We start from the raw sequence: 6,844 nt of genomic DNA on the forward strand, positions 1-6,844 counted from the left end.
AGAAAAAGCAAAACAATCTCACAAACAAGCATATAAAAACCCAATATACTCAACAATCAAGCAAACAGCAACAAAACAACAGAGAGAAAAAAATTTGGATAGTGAAGAAAGAGAAGAGGGAGGTGTATATGGATTTAGAGTAGGGGATTGGAAATTAGATATATAAGTAGGGTGAAATTTTAATAGGGGGTAAAAAGAAGGAATAGGGAAAATCTAAAGCAGGAATAGGGTAAGAGAAACAGGACAACAAAAGGGGAAAAGTGAGGAAGAGCATTTTGGCGTAAAGGTAAAGTTGAGGTAGAGTAAAATGATGCTAAATGAAAAATGAAAATAGAATGTAGAACACTAATCCCAAAATAAAATAAAGAGAAAATAAAATGACACTATAAAAAAAGCTAAAATGGTAGTAGTAATAATACTGGTTAAAAATAAAAATGTAGTAATTAAAAAAGTAAAATCAGGTGATGGAAAGAGAAAAAAAATTAGTTTCTTGAATAAAAGGTGGGAAAAAAATGTGCAATAGTGAAGGTCCTTCAATTCCTCTACTCTTCTGTTTAGCACGCCTTAGTCCTGTCAGGTATTCAGGAAAGTGTTGAAGTTCCCTGCGATACACTGTTCCTCCGTGTTGTAAACCACAGTCCTGATTTTAAAGCAGGCAGTATTTGTTTCCCAGACTGCCTTTATTTGTGTTTACAGAAGAGTCAGTTTGTGGTTCAGCCCCTGGGTGGCAGTATTTCTGGATTGACCTCCAAGGCTATAAGTCCTCTCTAGCCAGTAGTTAGGTTTTGGGAGAGTCAACTGCCCCAGAACTGGTTCTTTGATTGTTACTCACCGTTCTGATTCCCAGGTTCCACAAAAACAACTTTCTCCTGCAGTCTCTGTGAGTGACCCCAATTGGGCAATCCTATGTATTGGGTTTAATAATCAAACACAAAGATTTAAGGGGAAGAGAAAAGAGAAAAAGAGCCTGAGAAGGTGCGAGAACTGGCAACCCTCCACTGTCCAGCCCTCTGCACAGACTCTTCCGCATGTCCTCTCTCCCTTGGCACTAAGCAACCGGCACACTGGCAAAATCCGAGGCTGCCTTTTTGCACCCAGTCCAGCTATGGGCTTATTTTTAGGGTTCCCTTCTTCCAGAAGCCCTGCGGGATCCCTTCCACATTCACGGATCACATTGGCCCCAACGGCCGCGGACTTTGTGGGGCGCAAGGTTGCCCCGTGCATCCGTTCCTCTCTCAAACCTGGATTACAAACCGCACCTTTAGGTGAAATGTGACCTTTCTGTGAGGAGGAGCAGGGCTTGTCTGAGTCCATGTAGTCGCACTGCTTGAGATGATCCCTGGATGCCATGGTTGTAGGGTCTCTGGATGTATACGCTTCTGATATCAGCCACTCAAGATGGCGCGGTCTCCACGGCTCGAGATGATTATATTTTTTAGCAAAGTTGGATTCTTGAATTTTATATAATGTATATTAAAATGTATTTCTTTTAAATATTAAATTCCAAACAAACCTGGTAGAAGAAGTAATTCATTGAGTGCTGCTTTGCGAAAGAAAACAAAAATCTCATGTTTGAGGCACAAAATATATTTTTCATGATTTCAGAAATACTTATTTAAACATGCCCCCAGTTTCTAAGGGTTCACAGGCATCATTCAAGGACAGAAAACGGTCTTAGTCTTCTGTTTCCACAAAAGGCTTTGAGCAATTTCCAGAAATGAAGTAGTTGCTTATGATCTACCTTAATACCTCTTTTTCTCTTCACGAGTAAGAAATCCTAGACATATCCCTTAAGTTGTGCCAAATTTTAAATGATGGACCGGGAAATAAAAAACATGGCGAAAAGGAGACTTTTCTTTTTGTTATCTCTACCTCCCTTTGTCCCCTAGGACAGGTAACCTCGGCTACTTGCCTCGCTCATATTCTTTCTTCCCACCCCCACATCATGTTTGCTCTGGGCAAATTCAGTACATGGCCTGGCCACCTAGGTTTCTTTTCCCATTAAATTAAATTAAAGGCATGCTTGATAGACTAACAATAAACACATTAAACCAAATAAGATGAACAGATAAAACCACAACAAATAATCACCCATAACACATAGACAAGTCTTAATAAATCAGAGATTTTTTCATAAATCTTTTCCTATTCCACTCTCCATAGCATTGACTAGCCTTTAAAGTTATTTTACCTAAAATCTGCCTGTCCCAAGGCATCATATGGTAATTTTCAGAGAAAGCCTCAAAGAGTCCCCCTGTGAGAGAGCTGACAGCTCTGTCCTCTCTAGCTGCCGAACCTTTCAACACTAGAGGAAAAGGATCCCCCAGGGCTTTTTTAGTTATTACAGACTTTTGATCCCCAATATGAATTAGGCATTTTGCAATTTTAACAAGAACCCACATAATTAAAAATGACAAGAGAGCTCATTTTCCTTGAGCCTGATTTAAGAGAGTACCCTTTGACATTTCAATTTCTCTATCCTTGAGTATACAAGCTGTAAATTTATGATAATATTTTTGCCTTTAGTCAAATTCTTGCCTATTATAACCTGGCTCAAAACAGAAGACATCCTTGCCCACTTTGGATCGTGACGTCCAAAGCTGGTGCAAGCTTTACATGCAGTGAATCTCCCCACTATTTACTGGTGATCCCCACCTTTACCACTGAACTTCCTTTTTCCCTCCAGCGAATCTTCTTCTCCAGTCCCTGTCTTGGGAGCCATAAATGCCATAACCATTAGCAGCAAGGGTTCAGGAATCTGAACAAGGGGCTGCAACATAAATTGATACACTAGACAAGAAATATAAATTTAGAAGGCATGGGGGAAAGTCAGGTGGAGGCCTCACCCTCTATTGGAGTGAGCTCCTCGAATCTCGGGACCCATGGCTTTTTATTTTCTAGAATATACATTTGCCCTTTAGCAAAGCAAACAGACATCAATGGTAAGGTTTGGTAAACAATAAAGGATTATCAGCTTACGGGATCACTTTCAGCCACTTGGCCAACAGCAGGGTAATATAATACTGATTTTCAGCAATGCTGAATATCAGAGTCCATCAGTCTTCTGAGGACTTCTCCCATTTATTATGACCTGCTGGTCTTAGCCTCCAGCAGCCAGTGAAATTTGAATTACTTCTATTGATCATTTGCATCCACATTGTGCATGTTCTAAAAATCTCAGATACCTGGATGAAACCGTTTCCTTTATATAAGTAGAGAAAGGGAAAAGTATGAATCTCCCTCCCTCTACTACCGCATACACAGAGACATTCTTCCAGATTCTGTTAAATATTTGTAATCCTCTCACTGTCTTCTTTTCCATAAAGTGCAAGGGAAAACGTATCCTGGATGAGTATTAGAGGAAGTTGGGGGGAATCCAGAAATTAAAAAGACAAACAGAAATACTATCTATCTCTTATCTTGGGGGCACCTAATAATTCACAAAGAGCTTTTACATATATTTTCAACTGAAAAGGCAGGTCAAGATTATTCAATCCAACTCAGCTGGAAAACAGACCTAAGAAGGTCACGTGAATTACTTAAATTCACAAGACTGGTTAATATCATCCCAAAGAACCAAAGAAAAGGGAGAGGAAAGCAGGGGATACATTTTAAAGGAGCAAAGAGTTTAAATTTGGGGAAAGATGGTTAGGATTTAAAGGGAGGTACATTTAGAAAGATGAAAAGCACCTCCAATGCTTGGACCAAGAACAGGACATTCTTCTGAGTTTGAGTAGCTTGATATGAATTTCAGGCACCAAGAGGCTATGCACCTGTGTTGTCTAAACGGTAAGTATGCTGCCCTGTAACACTTATTAACACTCAGACAAAAAGTGTGCTTCATGGTAACTCAGAACAGAGAGGAGAAGATAAAGACGGTTGTGTCCCTGGGTTTTTAGGATCAAGTGTCGGGACTCTTGTGAGTGGCGACATTAAATTTAGTAGGAGTTTTGTGACTTCTATAGCCCAGCACCTGTGTACAAACATATATAAATCACATATACATCAAATCATTGACAACTGGAAAGTAAACCCCCACCCTTCACACAATGTCCTATGTGGAGGAGACTGGCAAAAATGGTGAATTCTTGGTAGCACCTGACATGAACTTTGTTCCTAATTAGACACACCACAACACTTATTTAGTGGATATTTGTATGCACCCTCCTATGTCTACTGTTCATGTTACATAAATTTACAAACTTCCGTTTCACCATTTGCCTATTTAGGATCCTGGTATTCAAGGATTTTCAAGATCTACCTCTGAACTACTGGCCCAGCCTTAACTTCCAATAATCTCCAACATAAACCCAAGTGTTTGCACCCAATGCATCTGCTCCTTGTTTCCTGAATATCCATGCATAGCTCTACTTCCTCACATTTGCTGATGCCATTTACCTGACCTGGCACCAAATAAAAGCTCTGTTACACTAGTAAATTTCTCTTCCTTTTACCTCTTTTTTTTGTTACAATATAATGGATATGCAACACTGTAAGTTTAAGGCATACAACATGTTGATTTGATATCCTTATATATCAAATTATCATCTGTCACATCACATAGTTATCATTTTTTTTGTGATGAGAATATTTGAGATATGGTCACCTGATTTCACTCATATGTGGAATCTAATGAACAAAATAAACTGATGAACAAAATAGATCCAGAGACATAGAAACATAGAAAAGACTGTCTAGTCTCAGAGGGAAGGCATGAGAGGGTGGGAAGAGATATAGCAAAGAACTTGTATGCATATATGCTTAACCCATGGTCACTGACAATAACGTGGTGAAGGCCTGAGGTGGAGGGCAGGGGTGTGCTAGAAGAGGTCAAATGGGGGGAAAATGGGAACATCTGTAATACTTTCAACAATAAAGATATTTTAAAAGATATAGTCACTTAGCAATTTTCAAGTGTATAATATAGTATTGTTAACTATAATCACAGTGCTGTGCATTTAATTTCCAGAACCTATTTACCTTCTTAACTGCAACTTTGTACCCTGTGACCAATATATTCCAAATTTCCCCATGCTCCAGCCCCTAGTGACCGGTATTCTACTCTGTTTGTACAAGTTTGAATTTTTTATATTCCAAATCTAAGCAATATCATACAGTATTTGTCTTTCTCTGTCTGATTGAACCCAGACCCTGCCATCGGCAGGCCAAGGCATTATCCACTGAGCCAAAGTGGCTAGGGCAGGATATGACATTTCTTAGCCCTCCAGCAGCGAACCTTCGTTTTTTTCACCAGGAGTGTGGTGAAAAACCCTAGATCACCGTTTTGGATTCTTATTACCCAAGTTACTAAGAATATTTCCAGTGGCATACAGGGAGCTTAACCAATGAGCGGTCAGAAAAGGTGCTTCCTCTGTAGTTATCATTTCTTTTTTGTGGTGAGAACATTTAAGATATAGTCATGAGATCTCAGTCACATGTGGAATCTAATGAACAAAATAAACTGATGAATAAAATAGATCCAGAGACAGAGAAACGACTGTCTAGTCTCAGAGGGAAGGCATGAGGGGGTGGGAAGGTGGGAAGCGATATAGCAAAGAACTTGTATGCATATATGCCTAACCCATGGTCACTGACAATAGGGTGGTGAAGGCCTGAGGTGGAGGGCTGGGGTGTGCTAGAAGAGGTCAAATGGGGGGAAAATGGGAACATCTGTAATACTTTCAACAATAAAGATATTTTAAAAGATATAGTCACTTAGCAATTTTCAAGTGTATAATACAGTATTGTTAACCATAATCACAGTGCTGTGCATTTAATTCCCAGAACCTATTTACATTCTTAACAGAAACTTTGTACCCTTTGACCAATATATTCCAAATTTCTCCATGCTCCAGGCCCTAGTGACCAGCATTCTACTCTATTTGTACAAGTTTGGCTTTTTAATATTACAAATCTAAGCAATATCATACAGTATTTGTCTTTCTCTGTCTGACATACTTCAATTAGCATAATATCATATTGTTGCAAATAATAGTATTTATTCCCTTCTTTATCATGGCTGAATAATATTTGTGTGTGTGTGTGTGTGTGTGTGTGTGTGTGTGTGTGTGTGTGTACAAGAGAGAGAAACAGAGAGAGAGAGAGCTCCATAAGTTGAGAATAGGAAAAGAACAAATTTTGGTAGGGATTGTATTGAATCAATAGATGACTTTGGGTATATGGGCATTTTAGCAATATTAATTCTTCTAATTCATGTCTGTTAAGATAGTGGTGGCTCAAGGCAATTCTGTAACCTGATAATCCTTTTACTATTTACCAAACTTTACCTTTGATATGCCTGTATGCAATGCTAAAGGGCAAATGTCTATTAAGTAAATAAATAGTGAACCATGCCAGAAGTTGGTGTGCCTCTTCAAGAAAAAGGTCTCTACCTGGCCCTAATGCCTTCTAAATTCATATTTCTTGTATAGTATTTTCATTTGTGCATTGGCCCCTCCTTCAGATCCTGAACCCCGTTGCTAAGGTTGTGGCAAGAGAGGAAGGGAGAGTGATAGAGAAACACTGATCACTTACCACCCCTATGCGCCCAGACTGGGGATCAGTCCTGCAACCTAGGTGTGTGTTCTGACCAGGAATTGAACCAACAGCACTTTGTTTGTTTGTTTGTATTTTTTAATATATATTTTATTGATTTTTTACAGAGAGGAAGGGAGAAGGAGAGGGATACAGAGTTAGAAACATCAATTCAGCTGCCTCTTGCACGCCCCCTACTGGGGATGTGCCTGCAACCCAGGTACATGCCTTGACCGGAATCGAACCCGGGACCTTTCAGTCCGCAGGCCGACGCTCTATCCACTGAGCCAAACCGGTTTCGGCATATATT

This window comes from Myotis brandtii, unplaced genomic scaffold (genome assembly GCF_000412655.1).
Source record: "Myotis brandtii unplaced genomic scaffold, ASM41265v1 scaffold575, whole genome shotgun sequence".
NCBI classification, from domain to species: domain Eukaryota; kingdom Metazoa; phylum Chordata; class Mammalia; order Chiroptera; family Vespertilionidae; genus Myotis; species Myotis brandtii.